Genomic DNA, 19,293 nt, shown 5'->3' on the forward strand with positions numbered 1-19,293 from the left:
TTCCTCCAAATAAGATTTGGAAATTGCACAAATTTCAGGATATGTGGATTTACCTTTTTTGACGTCATCATTCAACCCACTACAAATAGCAGGATAAGTAAGTGAAAATAATTGACAGAAATGGTGTATTTGCATGTGACAAGTATTAGAAGATAAAGTCATCATTACTTACATAGTCAATGGAAATGTAATGGATCTAGAGGAAAATAAACATGTACTAAATAGCTACTATGTACCAGACAGAGGGTGAATCCAGGTTTTGTATAGCCTGAGGACTTAATTTTTAGAAAATAAGATAAAATTCTGAATGCAAAAGTAAATTTGAAAGTGAGTATATATTTAGAATAAGGAAAGGATTCATAACAAATTATAAAGTTTTCAAAAGCTGACAAATACCATGAACATAATAAAATCCAGGAAAACAACATAGAACTTTTACCATTATTATTAATTATTACTTCTATAATACCTCTGTAATACGTTCTCCCTATATTTTTGGGTCCATTCTCTCTGAGGGAGAGAATAACATTTGTTTAGGTTTTCTCCTTGGGAGTCAAAGGTATGACCTAAATGAACAATTAAATCTACCAGGGTCAGGTTTTCAGCAGCGAAGTGTGTAGACATGGAGATACTGATGACCCAGAACCATCCACAATCCCAGGACCACCACCTACAACATGAACTGTGCTTCCTCTCCACACTGCAAAAGTAGAACTCGCTGAGATTAAAAGTGACTTATGAAAGTCAGGGCCCTGACGCTTAAGCTTCATGGGTTTCTTCTTCAGTTCACTTTTGGAATCAGGTATTACATATATTTTAAGAATTACTTTAAAAGTTCAAAATGGTTGTTTAAATTAGTTTGAGATGTAGGACTACAAACTCCAATAATATATTATATAAATAGTACTTTCAAGTTAGAGCTTTGTAAAATTTTAATCACATGTGTTGAGTCTAAAAGATATGATCAGATTTGGCATTAACCTGTGAAACCTACTAGAGAAATAATTAAGATCACTTCTTTTACTAATAAATAATGAAGGACATTTACACCTCGACATATACATATATGCATATATTGTTTAAATATTGAACTAGTTTTATTTAACACTGAATAAATATCAGAATGCTTGAGTACCAAATAGGGAAATGCCCATTTTCATATAAACTTTTCCCTTTTTCAAAAAAAAAAAAATATTACCTATGTACCATAAATCTGATCACACAGTAAGAAAATAAGGACTGAGAATAAAAAACAGCATTTAAAGTACTGCCTTACAATACTTCACTTAAGCATATAAGGTGCACAATGCAGTTCTAAGAATAAACTAGTACTCTGCTTTATGCTAAAAAAAAAAAAAAGGAAATGGCATTCTAAGATACAGCTGCATAGACTATATGATGAATATTCAACATATGAGAAACTGACAAATTTATCTTCACTCCATCATTAAGCATTTTTGTGACAAACTGGGTATTCATCCCATTAGGGGTCTTTTTGGTGTGTATTCTTTTTGTTTAATGCTTGCTCATGCCCTTTCCTGACATCCTGCAAGACTAGCCTTTTCTTTTCTCTTCCAAATTTCTGATTACTCACATTGTTAGAAACTCATACTCAGAGAACTCTTTTCAATGATAGGAAGACAAAACCTTGGAGAAAACTCTTTACTCCATCACCAAGAGCTTGATCTAATAGTTTTTTTCCCTCCGCCAACCTAAAATAATGAAAATAAAAAAGGTATCAGAAATAAATGTAAGTTTTCCATTAGCAAATATATATTCTTAATTACTTTTGCTCACTAGAATGTCACTTCCTTTATACTTTCATATCACTCCTAATTCAAAGAAAGATGACTCCTTATTTTATACCAAAGCTTACCATTTCAAAGATTTCAACTTCTCAAAGTAAATTATTCTTTTCATACACCTTTTACCCTGTATACAAGACAGAGCATTTGACTTGGGCGGGGGGGGGGCTGCTTCATTCAGTTTTAGATCAGTCATTGAAATGACATTCATTTACTAGTTCATTGAAATCAATGTCCAAAATGGATTCCTAGTGTTAAGCTGGGAAACAACACAGGTAATAAGGCTAAACTTTGATCTCTAGAATCCCTAGTATGCCACACTCACTGAGAAGCTTGCTACGAGATTTTTCCGTAAACTGTTGGAGCTTGACAAGGCTATGTACTAGAAGACTTCATAATTTTTTTCCAAAATTTGACAAGAAAGAATACTGTCCATGTAAAAAAAATCTATATGAAAGTACATCATCAGTGTAACATCAGAATTGTGGCTCCTTCATTTATTATGCATTCAGTGCCTTCTTTATGTATTTCACTGCCCCTGAGTTCATGACCAAACATCAATACATGTTAACACATTTTCAATATTTATAAGCTAAGAGCTTAGATCCAAGTTATCAATAATGGTCCTGCTACTCCCTTCATATTCCCCAGCATCTCAATTACACGGCCTACCAAGAGGTATCTTTAGAATTTATGCAGGCTAACAGTTTTTAAAAATCTAATTTAAGTCTGCTTTAGGGTTAGGATTACCAAAGATCTCACTCCCTTCAAATACTTATTGTTGGATACATGACAGAATGTGTAAACAGGCTGCTAAGCTCAAAATTATTCTTGCATAGTTCATACCAAAGTTAAATAGGAAATTGCATTGCCTACCAATATAAATAGCAGTGACTGGTAAATAAAATAGATAAATGTCAGAAAAGCATGTTTGTCTAAACAAAGATGAATGTGAAATGGCACATATTTATCATAAATATCCAGCAACAAAACAGCCTGTTTCACTGAACACCAAACAGAATCTACTTACTTTGTTAAAACAAATGTAATGATCTAAATAAAATGATTTTTCAAATGACATTGATTTTCCATTAATAATACACATGCATGAAAAAGAATAATATAAAAATCTTTCTATTTATATGAAAAATGCATACTGGACACATTTTTGTAAGTATGTCTAATCAGAATTTGATTTGTAAGGATTTAAAGGATGCACACTAGCCTACTGTCTGGCAGGAGGAAAGATTTCTCCCTTAAAATTACTGTTACAATAACAATTCAATTAACAGTACTCTACCAGAAATGGAAGGATAAACCCTGGCTACCTATGAGTTTCCTAGAAAGCATTTTTTAAAAAACTGGCTTGTTATTGAACAATATTTTTAAAATATTAAGCTATTTTATTATAGAGTAAAAATTATTTTACTATTGAAATCTATCTGATTTATGTACCTCAGGTATTGATTTCTAATTAATTAAAGTTTTCCTAACTGAAGTCTAAAATGGGCACTTGAATCATAGTATGTGTTTATGCCCCAATTGGTAGGGTTACTCTAGTTTGAAAGTGTGGTTTTAATTATTCAATAATAAGATATTGCTGTGATAACAGGTTATCATCAGCAAGTATCTGCAAAATAATTTTTTTAGTGTTCTAGAAATTTAATTGAACACTGGAATCAGAAGGATCACAGCTCCAACTAGATGTTTCTATGCTTTATTTCATCTTACATTCATCCACATACACACATCCTAGTACCTCTTCCAAACTAGATATATCCTCTGAATAAAAGAAAGGTAAGGAATGTGTCCTAAACAAAACAAAGATGAAGATGAGATTGCTGTTTACCTGACAATAATGCTGAAAACTGTGATTCAGATTAGTGAAATGTGCTAGAAATGGGTACCAAACAAGTTTTAAGTCACCTCTTTTGGCCAATTCTTTCCTAGGAAGATGGTTTCTCCCTTTCTCTCTCTCTCTCTCTCTCTCACACACACACATTATGTGACTATGATGTATCAAATGCCTGAATACAGGGTACATTCAATCCTCACAATATTTTGATAGTTGACCTACTATTAATATGGGCATTGTTTATAAACAGTCAAATATTTCAACATCGCACTTGCCCAACAACTTCAAGTCTCTGTAATTCTAGTAAGAATCAGGAAATAAAGTGTTTTATTAAAGAGCTCAAGGAAGCAAAAATAGAGGTCAAAAGCTGTGTACAAACTCTTGGTATTTAAATATCACACAGAAACTACTTATTGCAATTTCAGACAATTCTGTTAAGTACAGTTGTGATTTTTCTAGCCCACAGTAGATTCAAAGCAGAAAATTAGAGAAGAAAAGCATGTTTAAGACACAGAAAAGTCAGCTGATTAAAGACAAATATATATGTGTGTGTGTGTATAATATGATATCCAAAATCACTATATATGTTAAATGAAATAACGAATCTCAGTGGTCATTTAGTCTAAGGAGATAGACCCAATGGCCCCCCAAACTTGTAACAGTACCTATTATAGCCATATATATGGATGATGTTCCATCACCTACAAGTGATTTAATTTGGTTCATTACACTTGCTGCATGTAAATAAATGAGCAATTTTTAGTGAAAATTTTCTGTAAAAAATGGTTTAAAAATATACTCTGATAATAAAGCCAAATTTTTGTTATTATAAAATTTATTTATGAAGAATATTGTATTCAATAAGTATTCATTAATTGCTGTATCAGCTTAATGTTTTTAATATCACATACTTTAATACACAAGAATGTACAATCTCATGTACCTACTTTGAATCATGGACTATTCTCTAAAAACTAAGAAAAGAAAAGCATTTATTAATACCTTTGGGCCTATCTAGAATAATTGGAAATGAATTTACGTCAAGCAAATAATCAGTCTGATTAATGAGTCCAAAACCAATGAGGCTGCATTGTTTCTGAAGTAAAAAATTGAGCATAAAGGAAAAACAAATGAAAAAAAAGAAGGAAAAAAAGATGGAATAATCTGTCTCAAAGTGTGGCAAAAAAAAAAAATAACATATTACAGAAAAAGGAGATCCATATTACATGAAATTCATATTACTTAGAAGAAGATAACAAAAGGAAGAGTGGGAAGAAGGGAGCATAAGGTCCAATATCTCAGGATGGAAGGAAGCAATCCAGAATCAGGCCCTTCCTTAAATGGAAGGCTCCAGGGCTCTAGGAAATCTGACCTATGAAGAAAGGACTGTTATCACTGTGACCTAAAGGTCAGCCTTCAGACCTCCTCTGAAAAACAGAAAATGACTAACCATGAATACTCTAGCAAAACAAAAACAAAAACAACTTTCTACATTTCTGTTGCAAAGTACATAACAATACGTCTCACTACTTTGGCTTTAGGAACAATCAAAAAAATTCAACTACTGTGAAGTGACGAACTCATAAATAACCTTGTCCTAAATATTAGAAATTGGCCTGTAAAACTGGAAGATGATTAAAGTATTCTCCTTAATCTTTTCCCCAGCTCTAATAATTTCTTTCCTTTCCTTTTGTCCTTTGTGTGGAGGACAAAGCCTGTCAAGATTCATGCCTGCAACACAAACACAACCATCTTCCCTCCAGGTCCCAACTCAACTGTAAATCCATCATTTCAAATGACAATTCCATAGGAAATCAATATCTTTAAAGGAAGATTGCTTCTACTACTGCAGCGTGGACTATGGGTACAGGCAGTGAATTCGAGAAAGCGGCCCATTTGTAGCTGCTGCTCATTCTAGCAGTATTGATTGCAGGTAACTTCCTCAAAGAGGAGGTGGAGGAGCTATTCATTTCTTCTTTTTTTTTCAACTTGTTCCTCTATTTTGGATCTAATAACAGTCCTAAATTATAACAGCAGCAGGAGATAAACAAACTGGCCCACTCAAAATGCTAAATAATAACTGCATCTGTTGTTTAAAGGTTGATGTCTTTTCCATGCAACATCTGATTTTTTCATATTGCACAGTAGTAACAGTGGCTGTGAGTCACTGATGTTACATCTCAGGATACACCATCCAAAAAACTGCTAACATCTCAACTCATGAAGCTTCTTTGAACATTATAATCAAACACAATCTAAAAACCTTAAAAGCTTAAAACCTGAGATTTTTTCCTGCTTCCAACATTTTTAAATGATATTAATGTATTTATAAAGTACTTTAAATTTTTTTTTCTGAGTTATGTAATACATGATAATTGAAGAAAAAATTAAGATTCATAAGGGAAAAAGAAAAATGGATCAATGTAAGCCATCTTCCAGAGACAATCATTATTATATCTTGATTTATTTCCTTCTAATCCTTTTCTATACAATTGTTTTTAGCTAATCTCATACTGAGGATGCATTGTCTTTTATAAAATCTTTCGAAACACAAACATTTCCCATAATCATGGACATATCATCAATATCATATTTCAGGGTTGTGTAACAATTTACTTTTGCACAGTATTTTGTATAATAAATTTCTATTTTAAAATGCATTTATTACTATACTTACTCATCTTACTGCTGATATTCCAGATGTATCTAACATAGAATTTTATCATTAGACATAACTCTGAGAGAAACATTGGCATGTATTTCAAAGATCTTTGACACATATTGATAAATCACCTTCTAAAAGTGTTGTTGGTATGCTTTTTTTACATACATAATTTTTTAAATACCTCTTTTTGCTGATCCCTGATGTAGATCATCAGAACCGTCCAGATATCTTTAGGTCAGTGTATGAAATATGTTTTTTCTAAGAAGAGTGGAAATGGAGGATGGTTCTATATTACTGACTAAAGCCAAAGAGCAAAGTGACAGTTTAATCCTCCAAAATTTGTCTTATGGCACGCTGAGCTGTTATGCTCCCTAATATCACTGCTTACACTTTTGTGGGGTCATAAGCAGTATTCTCCATATTCTCCATTCTTCCCACAAGCACCCTAAGTGTGAAGGAAAAGAAAGAAAAGAGAGAGAATATAGAAAATTAGGAACTGCATCAGACACAATGAATACTTCAACCTCAGCCTCATGAAGGTCAGGAAGAGAAAAAAGAGCTAACAGTTATTAAGTACCTGGTGACAATGAGTCCCTACTCGATGTTAGTACTTCAAATGTACTACCATTTGACCAATTTTCTAACTTTAAGAAGAGACTGAATAGTGGAAAGAATAGTGACATGACAGCCAAGCCAAGGGTTTGAGACGTGGCTCTAACAAGCTCTGTGGCCTTGGACAAGCCAGATGATCCTCCTGATTATTAGTGTCTTTTTGAACTGCTTGGTTGGGAAAATTAACGTCTCTAAGTTTCTGTGGCGTTTTAACATTTTGTGGTTCTCTGTTCTGATGCATGTGTATCAGGATAAAAAATCTGTAATTTATTTTCTCTCATTTTTCTTCTCTCATTTTTCTTACTGTTCTCTGCCTATATACTCAAAAATATCCATTGCCAAAGGTGGAAAATGGGATATAGACCAAAACAAATAATTCAAATGGATTTTTTAAGCACACTGCATAGATATTGGTCTGAAGGTCAAAGCTCTTTCCATTTGCAAGACCCAGCCACTTGAAAAGGGATGATGTCTATTGGAATTCTAAAAATCTGGCTTGGCTTTGCTTATCAGGAGCAAAGAGTGATTCAGAGTAAACTTTTAAAGCATTGCTTTTCAAACTGCTGGTCAAGGCCCACAAGTAAGTCATGAAATCATTTCCCTGAGTCTAGACTAGCATTGCTTTTTGTTTTTCTTTTTGTCTTTTTCCCCTCTAGTGAAATGGTATAGAGTACATTGCAATTCGTAAAAGTAAGGCAAATGTGTGATATCTGGGGTTGATAAGAAAATGTATTTCTCACAAAGAGTTTCTGTCAAAAAAAACTGAAAAATACCAGTTTAAATTATAAACTACATTGGGGTGGAAGGAGCAACACACTAATGTATTGTCCAGAACCTTCGTAAGTGCCTATGTGGAATGGGAGAGTTTGGAGAACCTTGGAGGGTGGCAGCTACATGCAACTGTTAAACTGTTGTTCCTGGCTCTTCCTTTTCTCACTGAAGGCTTGAAACCCAGAGAAGTGGAGTTTATAGCAACCACCAAACTTTTAAGAGAAAATGAAGGCAGAAAAAGCTCCTCTTCTTGTCTGGATTTCGGAGAGAGGCAGCCTAGCAGTGTGATGCTTAACGTGGAGCTGCTGCTTTTGAGATAAATTACAGCAGGGCATGTCTAGACAGAGAAGAAATCTTGAAATTCATGCCCACTCCATCACCCTTTCTTGAATTCTGTGGGATATGGAGAGAATCCAAGAAGACTCTCCTGCTCAAGTAAGGCACAGAGGCAAGGTAAAAATTAAGATATGGCATCCCCGAAGGTTAAGAGGATGAGGACTGGGGTGCGGGGGAGGACATACAGCACAGAAAAAGCTTTCCAAAATAATCGCTGCACTTTGCCAACACAGAGAACAGATGGCAAGTTATTACAGCAGTGAACACAACAGATAGGAACCCAAGACCATATTCTCTCCCTCCAATGTCAGGAAGATATGGAAGCATCCAAGAACCTAGATCATCTTAGGGAAGAGTAGTAGGAAAGGAGTCTTGAAGTTGCCTGAATTGATCCACAAGATACGATTAGACTGGAAGCTACTGTGATTAGGGAAGAATGTTTTCCATCATAATGGAAATGAGGGCTTGGAATACATGTTAAGTTCATTTAAACAGAAATAACAAATCTGAGTTTGTAGCTTTTTATTCACTACATATCATAAAATGTCTTGTTTTTAAATCATTTTTAGTTCTTAGGCCAATATCTTCCACATAATTGCTGCTCAATAAATGCTGCTTTCAGGGTTTCCCAACCATTTTGTTGATATGGTATATATAAAAATTGCTATTTATATTGTATACTCAGTAAAGTGGAAGAGGCTGACCTGCCCAAAGTCTGGGGCCTCCACATGCCCCACTGATGTATCTGAAGATTAAGGGAATCAATCAGTGATTGCATAATCATGTGAAAGCTTGTGGTCTATTGCATTAATAAATACAATCTGCATAGTGGGTTAAACTTGTCTGCGTAATACTTAACATGGTACCATATATATATAATACCACATTTACTAAAGCACACACAAATATTGTTAATAAATGTCTGTGGTGTCTTGTTTAAGGCAATTAAATCTTTCAACATCTTGTAAACATTTAGAAAACTTCTGTTCTCAAGTTTCTGTAGTGATCCATGTGTATCAGCACATCAGGGCGATAATGGTGTATAGCATGCAAGTACTCAAGAGATTAATTCAGAATTTATGCCAAGTATGAACCATAATTTCTTGAATGTTTCATAAATAATCAGCAACACTTCCCTGCTTAGCAATGGCTTCATGAACAAGCCCCTGAACAAGAACACAGAAATGTCAGAGGTCCTGTTGTAATCAATTACAAATAGGTTATATATAATTTTTTCTATTGCTTCTAAATGCCATGATGATTCTTCCTGTTTTGAAGTGTGCTTTTATTACTCTAAAAAGCCATTTGAGTTATATTTTTAAATCTAAAAGTATCTCTGGTGAATAAACAATGTTTGTTTTAAATGATCTATTATTTTTCTAGGAGATAATGAAAATATTAAAATAACTCTCTTGCTGGAACTCAGGTCAATCAACTACACATAAAGATACAATACAGAATTTTGGCTAAACATAATAATAATATTCCACAATGAATTAGATAATAGAATAATTTTCTTCTAGAAGCTGTCTTTTCCAAGTGCAATGACAGGAGATGGAATCAAAGAGGGCATGATTTTCTTATAATAATTGGTCAAAAATCCAGCCATATGGATTTACTGATTTCAACTAAATGTTCAAAACACTGTGAAAAATAAATTTAATTACTTTTTTTGAGGTGAATCTTTTACCTGAACCATAGTTCAGTACCTTAAAAGTGTACTAATTTGATAAAGGTATTCCTATTAGTGTCATGGTATCTGGACACAAATAACTTACAATGCCTCATTCCAGTACCACCTTCTCCACAAAGCCTTCCCTGATCCTCCAACTCAGAAACTGATCTCTCCCTTTTCTCAACTCCAGCAGCACATAGCATCTGGACCACTCATATAGCACCAATGATATACGTCCTTACAAAATGATTCAAGAAAAGAGAACATTAATCCCAAAACAGAAAGATACCAAAACATCTTAAGTTATTCAATAAAGGTCATGGCCCCATATTTAGAGATCCTTTATATCACCTGTATTTTAAAAATCTGTTCCAATGGAAACCAGAAAACTGAATATTGTTAGAACTAACAGAAATAACACAGTGCTTTAGCCATCACGGTTTTAAATCTCTCATTTTAAGGCTTCAGTTCATGAATGTTTTATTTATTAATATATACACCAAGGAAGTAATCTACATATACATGTGTGAATTCATAGCAATGTGGCTTGCTCTCTAGCGCAAAGTAGACTTGTACTTTACTTGTCAACATTAAAATGCCTGTACTAAACAATAAAGTCATTTGTAATGAAAAGTGTATTTCTCCAAAACAAAAAATGCATTGGCAACGCTTGATAGCATGTTTATAACCCTTTAGTAAACATATTAGTTCCACATAAAGTTATTTATTTTCATTTCCTCTCTCTTTTTCATAACAATGAGTTAAATTTTCATTGCCACCAATGTACAAGGCTGAGTAACCTTAGTGAATAAATTATAAAATGCATGTTAAGGGTTTAGCACAGTGGCTAGCTCCCTCTAAGGGTTCAATAAAAGGTTGTTCTAATACAAGTCTTACCTTGGTTGCACATGTCAGAAATCTACTTAGAACTGCCTAAAGGGACAGAAATAGATTTCCCAAAGGACATTAGTTTGTTTTATGAAATCCAAAGAATATTGGACAACCAAGTTATGGGAAAAACAAAGAAGCATCTGGATCTTAGGGGAAAAAAATGTGATCGAGAACTTAACACCGATAGATTACTCAGTTCTTCCTCTCTCCTCACACCAGCTTCACTCTTTCTGCTTACACATGCCTTTATCAACATACACTACCATATCAACCAGCAATTCCACTTCTGCATATTTACTCAAGTGAAATAAAAACTTAGATCACACAAAAACCTCATACACAAATTATTACAGCAGGTTTATACATAGTTACCTAGAACTAGAAACAACACAAATGTCTTCAACTGAAGAATGAAGAAGAAACTATGGTACTGGTACATCCACATGCTGGAACATTACTCAGAAATTAGCAATAAAAGAACAAACTGTGATAAATGCAACAACATATGTGCATCTTAAATGTATTTCATTAAGTGAAAGAAGTCAGACTCAAAAGATACTACATAACTCCATTTATATGACATTTTTGTAAATACAAAACTATAGAGACAATATAAATCAGTGGTTGTCAGGGACTGGTGTGGGGGAAATTCTCAACTACAAAGGAGTACAGAGGAATTTGGGGGATAGGAGTGCTAGAATGATTTCCATATCTTGATTATGGTGACATTTATAAGATGTATGCATTTCTTAAAATCCACAGGACTCTACACTACAGTGGGTAAATTTTACTTTATGTAAATTACACCTTAGAAATTTTTGAAAAAGAAAAGATAAGAATGGCTTAGAAAAAAGCAAAGATAAATAGCGACTAGATAAAATACTGAAGATGTTGTCCTGGAAAGCCAATCCAAGGTATAGACTGGAGTCCCTAAAATAAAAAAACAAAGCAAGAGAACAGAATTCTAAAAACTAATATTCAAGAAAACTTTCTTGAATTACAGATTTGAAACTACATACTAAAAAAGCACACATGTACTTGACAATTTAGACTGAGAACTACCATATCTAAGGCACATTCTAGTAAAATTACCAAACTTCAAAGGAAAAAAAAAATCCTTGGGCTTTTAAAAAAAGGAAAACATTTATTTTACAAGGAAAATAAAATTAGATTATTATCAGACTTTGATGGCAATGCTTTATGCCAGAAGAAAATGGAATAGTATATTTGAGAATCTCTGTGACAGAATATGTGTCTCAAGGATTTCATATCCAGCAAAACTGACTTTCAAATATAAAGGGCATAAGACAAACTATTATCAACATTCAAGAATTCAGGAATGTTCTCATGAGCACTTACTTAGGAAACTACTAAGAAAAGAATTCTGACAACCAAATGAGAAATATCAACATAAGCACTGAGAGTAAGCATTATGTTTATAATTACATTTAGAACCAAAAGTAAATGAACTAAGTTAAAAGGAAAAAATATAGTATGTAACTGTTATATACTCAGACCTTACAGGTATAGTTCAACTACTAAAAAATGAGCAAAGAATGAGGATAGGATACGTAAAAATCACATATAACTGTGTTCCATAATCATACTGATAGTCATATTAGTACTGTCATTCTAAGACAGGGTAAACAAAAATAGGGTAAACAAAGTAAGAAATTATAGCATAATTCTAATTCTATCATCCCCTATATACTTGAAGAAAGGTTAAATAAAACTGAGACGAAGCGAGAGAGTAGCACGGACATATATATACTACCAACTGTAAAACAGATAGCCAGTGGGAAGTTGTTGTATAACAAAGGGAGTTCAACTCAAGGATGGAAGATGCCTTAGAGGACTGGGACGGGGAGGGTGGGGGGGTCTCGAGGGAGGGTGGGGGGGGAGTCGAGGGAGGGAGGGAATACGGGGATATGTGTATAAAAACAGATGATTGAACTTGGTGTACCCCCCAAAAAGTAATAAATAAATAAATAAAATTTAAAAAAACCCTGTAGTACTTAAATTGATTTGAAAATATCAATATACACTCATGAGATATATTATCGTCGGATATGTGTATATTTAAAGATATATATTTATGGATGTTTCTCATCTCTGCCTATATAATTAACTTTATTAAAATGCCTGGAAACAATGACCAGTCCAAGATAAATAAGCATTCCTAACATCTAGACTTTAATCTTGAAATTCAACTTTCCACTAATAATCCAGTTTGATTTCTTAGAAAAAGTCTGCTTCTAGGACTGAGACAGGAAATATATAAGATAATCTCAGAAGACCTTGTCAGACCTGGTAGTACAATAAAAGCAAGCAATCAAAAACTAGTAGAATCTTGTCAAAACATTCATAAGCCAAATGGAAGAGGCTCCCACTGGTCAAAAATAAGACAACTGAGCTTGAATGAGATAATGCCAACAGATTGAAACACATCAAAATACATTTAAAACTATGAGTCTATAGAGGAAAAAAGCCAATGGGTCTCCAGAAGATGACTGGAAATCAATTTATTATCCTGGAAACTGGTAAATTAAGAAAAATAAGCATCTATACTTCCTTCCTTACATGAATTGTACCATTGGGTAATTACCATAACAGATGAGGAACAGTAACTCTTCATAAAATTATTACATTTGATAAATGAAAATAAAACACTAAAATTAGAATATCACCATTTCCCAAGGCATTAGCAGGAATGGTTGCTAACTTCATAACAAAAGAGTTACAGAGAGGGAGAAAGTCTAGGGGCGGGGTGCAGGGCAGGGGGATTGAGAGAAAACCAGACATTATGTGTCTCCTAATGTAAAACCACCACTACTAATAGGTTTGCAAAGGGATCTAACCCATCAAGCCTTTAGAACCAGCTGCCAATATGCAAGAAGTCAGAAGGCAGAGGAATGTGATGAATAGCATAGTACTAAGTATGAAATTATCAACCCAGACTGGGAAATTCTGTAGGTTAAAATAAACTAAGTTCTTCAACAAATGAATTCCAAAGAAGAAATACATATAGAGAGAAACTGTATGCTAAAAGATATAAAGGGCACAGCCAGTATGCAAACAAGCTGTAAGACTATAGTTTAGGGATGCACACTTGGGTGATAAATTGATAAAGAAACTCAAGGGAGTGATTAATATAAAAATCAAGTTAGTGAAAGTTACCCTATATTATTCTTCTTTTCAAAACTTACCTTTGCTGATTTTTTCAAGCTAGATTTTAGGTCTTTAAGTACTACTGGTAAAGTATAAATTAGATATTACCCTGTTTTTAGTTGTACTTAATAAATGTCCATTAATTAGCTGAATGAATAAATTCAGCAGGGCGATTAGGATTGGAATAAGCTACATGGATGAATTCTAGGATGGTGGGCAAAATTTTGTTTTCTAACTCAGGTAGTGGTTGGAAAGTATTCACATTATATTAATTCATAACGCACATATGTGGTTTTTGTGTTTTATTTTAAAACAAAAAGGTATATAATTCATACAGAAGCCTGACAGATTCAAAAGTTTTTTTCAGAGAGAGTAAATACAGAATAGCAAAGATAAGTCTGGAAAAGAAGAATAATACAGGAATGCTTTTTCTACCAGTTATAAATGATAAACCTTTGGTAACTAAAATAGACTGGTACTAGGAGAGAAATAAAGACATCAATAGAAGCAAATAGCAAATTCACATTTTTATACTCAGACACACACACATCTAATAAAAGAAAAGAACTGGCTATCTAATTTATATCATTATATGGTAACTAAACATAAATTTCAAATTGATTTAAGATCCAAAACTTAAAAACACTAAAGGGGTTATATAAAACATAGCTTATGTTTGGGGGTTAGGCAAAAGGGAATACTTCTTAAGATAGTCATGAGAGCCAGAAAACAAAAAAGAAAATATTGACGTTTTGAATAAATGGCAAAAATTAATCTTGAAGACAAAATATATCATAACAAATTTTTTAATGGCAGACTAAGATAATGTATTTGCAGCTTATATGCCTGGCAAAGGATCATTCACCCTTACATACAAAGAAAGTTTACATATCCAAAGAAAAAGCAATAATTTAATACAAAAAAAAGTCAAAGGTCATGAATAGGTAATGGGAAAAATATATATATATGCATATATCTACTTTATATAGGAAATGATCAACCTCACTAGTTGTCATATAGATGCAAATTAAATACCATTCATAATTTTTAAACTACTGGATTTACAAACAAATTTTTAATTAATAACCATGTTTGAGAGTATTCAGGTATAAAGGTACTATTATAGGAAGTTTTCTCCTCCTGGAAATCTTTTAAATGGATATAGCAATTTTTAAACCCACATGAATCATTTCTTTCATACTTTTCATCTTTTTGTCTTTTGTGCTAAATTCTAGAACTCTCTTGTTCCATCTTCTAATGTCTAATTAAATCTTCATCTATGATTATTCTACTACTCAGCTGCTTTTTTAAATTTTGATGATCTCTAACTGGTTAATTTTTTTTCCCTCTAACAGCCTATTATTGTTTCATAGTTGCATTCACTTCTTTTATCTCTTTAAAGATACCAATTATTCTTCCTTAAAAATCCTACTTGTTCTTTAATTCTGTTTTTTCTAGTGTTATCCATGAAATTTTGTGGATTTGGTTATCACTAAATGTTTGGTAACATTCAGTTGCTTGTTCGTCTTTTGCTTTAGCTGTGCTGTGGTCTGAGGCTTCTCCTACCCAATCGCCGCCTCCTTTCCTTTTCTTCTTTCGCAACAACAAATAATGCTGGAATAAATCCTGATACTTTCCCTTTTGAAGGGCGGATTCACAGAAGTGGGTGAAATATTTGCATTTTTAATTTAATAGACAAAGTCAGATTATTTTACTCAAGTTGGAATAATTCACACACCTACTAGCAATTAGTTAGCTAGCCTCATTTCCCCATATCATCACATTTGCCAACTTTTTCAATCTAGCTTTTGGATTTAAGTACTGCTGGTACAGTATGAATTACATATTATCCTGCTTGTTGTTGTACTTAATAAATATTCATCAATTAGGTGAATGAACACTTTCAGCCTCTGGATCTCTGTTACTATGCTCTACTTTTTTCCTCACAGTAATTTTCACCTCCTAGCATACTATATACTCATTTATTATATTTATTGTTTAATGTCCATCTTCCTCTGATGAAACAGGCTCCTCAGGAGCTGGAATCTCTATCTATTTTGTTCACTGATATTTCCTAGAGCCTAGAACATTGGTACTTAATAGGCACTCAGTATATAACTGTGAAATGAATGAATGAATGACCATATGAAATATTCACTGAATATACTAGTTAGAACTTTAAAATATTTTTCCTCAAAAAATATTTTGCAAAGTACTTATTATATAGATATATATGCTTCTTCTAACAGATATTATTAATTCCTACAATCATGTGTATATCCATGTTGACTTAACAACAGCCTGAAACAAAGAGGAAACCAATACAACCAATTTCAATTCCTTCTTGAAATCTGTTCAGGAAGTGTAAGAGCAGCGGAAACAAGAGAATATGTGCTCATCTATAATTGACTTTTGAGTGTGGACAGTGAGGACCCTGTCTTAAAGAAACGCTCCAACTTAGTCTTATCAAGCATATTAGCTGTCCTGGAAGAAATAACAAAATAACATTAATTTGGATAAATTAAATATTGTTTGTCATTTTAATCTACCAAAAAACAAACAATATAATTTTAAATGAACCTGATTTAATATACACTAATAAGATAGTCTCCTATTTTTATGGTGATCTTAAAAACAGTACCTCCATACAGCACTTTGTAGTTTTCACTGGAGCCTCACTACAACCCTAAGAGCTAGGCAGAATAAACACGACACTCACTTCAAGGATCAGGAAACTACATCCCAGAAAAGTTAAGTGACTAATAGTACTTGAATACATGTTTTTGGACTCATGTCTTTCTGAAAAAGCAAGAAATTAAACAAAAAGTAAACATTTGGAGTCAGAAGTAGATCTCTACTGTGACTCTTGTAATTATTAGCTGTGAAAACATCAACCAATGAAATATCTACTCTAGGCCTCAATTCAACATCTTTTTATTTGTCACCATGCAGAAAAGGAAATCTATTATCCAATTATCTATATATTGATAATATATTATACTAAGGTTTGTAATTTATATTGTTGATTCATGGGGTTTTCTCTGGAACACGACATTGTTCTCTATTTTCCCTCTGTTAGCAAGATGCCTCTAGGTCTAAGAAATTCACTATTGTGTAATTTATCCCTCTGCTGCCACCCAACTGGACAGCTGAAGCTGGGTCACTTGGCACTGTGCTGTGAAACTGCTGAGAGTAAGGCTCTAGTGTCTACCTCTCTTATCTTTCCTCTCTTCAAATGCATCTGTGGCCAATGATAGAACTTTCACATCAACCTTATTCCACCCATATGCCCTACCTCCAGTGCCTAAGCCCTCAATTTTTTGGAGTTGTATAAAAATTAATCTTGGTAAAGAACTAGCTAGGTCACAAAGTTCCTGTCTTCCTATTTTTCCTCTCTTCTGCCCTTTTTGGCTAGTAGGCTCCTTAACATTTTCTCCCTAAGGTACACTGGCTCTGATCAATTTAACAAACATTTCTTCAGTGCCCTCTATGCTGGCAATACTAAGGCGCCAGGAGTAGAAAGATACGTAGAGCACAATCTTTAAGGAGATTTAGTTTATTAGGGGAGAGAGATAATTAAAAGGATCATACTGCTATAATTCAACATATACAGTGGTTAAAGATAAGCTGAAGGTTTTACAGAAACAGAGAAGAGGAATAATTAACCACTGTATGGGTAGGAATCATGTTATAAAGCCTACTGGAGAAATGAAATCTGCTCTTGCAGCACAAGTAGGAATTAGCAGATGAAGAGGAATATTACAGGTGTGAAAATAATATGAGTAATTGCATAGAAGCATGATGCCAAAGGTTTTGTTCAGGTTACAAGCAGCTGGGTATTTCTGGAGCATAAAATGTGCTTAAGTTTTGGACATCTGCTTTCAAGGTGCCTGTGGGATGATTACACAGAAATGTTTATTAGAAAGTTTACAAGAAAAGTCAAGACAATATTTGGTAGCCACCAATAGTATAGCAAGATGAAAATAAGCACAATGAAGAAAAATCAAATAAGGTAAGGAGGAGAGAGAGCATTGTTATTTTATATAGCATGGTTAGGAAGTGCTTTGCTCTTCAGGTGATTTTTGAGCAGAGATTTAAAGTGAGAAGGTGAGCTATATGAATATCTCAGGATAGAGCTTTCCAGGATTAAGAAACAGCAAATGCAAAGGTCTTGAGTTAAGAGTGTGCTTGGATTATTTGAAGAACAATGGGTTAGATCAAATAGAATCTTAATGGCCATTATACATACTTTGCTATATGGAATCTTACTTTGAATAATATTGAAATCCAGTAGAAGTTTAGACTGCAAAAGTAATATGATTTATGTTTAACAAACTTACTCTGGCTATAGAATCTACTATGGGGCGAGGGACAAAAGCAGAGGCTGTGGTTTTTGTTAGTTTTTTAGGAGGCTGCACCATTAATTCATGAAAGAATGATGGTAGTTTAGAGTGATAATAAGAAATAGTAGGATTCTGGGTACCTTTTGAAAATAAGAGCTCCCAGGATCTTCTGAGTTTGAGTATGTGAGAAAGGACAAAATCAAGGTTCAAAACATAATGAAAAGTCTCAAATAAGAAAGACCAGTCAGTGAAAAAGGAAAATAAGGTAACAATGATGACACAGCAGTACTAAGAGGAAAGATTATAGTGATACTGGATCTAGTCCCTGTATTGAAAAACTAATGAATAAAATAATTTAATAATTATTTCCCATTTTTCTAGTACTTTAAAGTTTTCAAATTTTTTACATAAAAGATTTCACTATATGGCCACCTCACATTGACCAAGTGACCTGTTCAAGTTAGATTTTAATAATTATAAAACTGAGGGTCAGAGAATGAGTGAATTCAGAGATTGTCCAAGGCCAAATTATTTGACTGCAGGTCTCTTTACAATGTTCTTTACGTTTTCATACATGAATATATTTGTAAACACATATATATATATGCAGAACAATGTGACTACTGAACAGTTGAGGGGAAAACACTGCTGAGTACAGGGATTAGTCACTGACATAAAAACATACAGTAAGTATCTAGTGAAGTTTACAGCCAAGGAAGGAACAGAAATATAAAGAAAGAATAAAGGAAGAAGCTTGCATTCAGGAGTCAAATTGGTTCTCTGCACCACATGAAGTATTTAAACAATTCCATCCTCAAACAACACAGAGCAAAACAGACTTTAGTACATGATTATAGTCATTTTTCTCTCAGACTTAGATGCTGGGAAGATTTTCCACTACGGAAAAAGGACTATAAGCACTAGGAAACATGCAGAGGTAAATAAATATAGCCAGTATCCCTATATCAGAGCTAATTCTGATAAAGCCTGGAAGATTTTCTAAACCTGTAGAATGTTCCCATTCATGTTACTTTCTTTTTCTTCTCTGTTGCATCTATCAAAGTAAAACTTTAAACCAAAGGATTAAAAAAAAAAATGATGACATACAGCATAGAAAGTATACTTGTTTAAGAAAAGCTTATAGAAGGAGAATATAACAATATTGCCTAAAA

Source organism: Hippopotamus amphibius, chromosome 1 (assembly GCF_030028045.1).
Source record: "Hippopotamus amphibius kiboko isolate mHipAmp2 chromosome 1, mHipAmp2.hap2, whole genome shotgun sequence".
NCBI lineage: Eukaryota > Metazoa > Chordata > Mammalia > Artiodactyla > Hippopotamidae > Hippopotamus > Hippopotamus amphibius.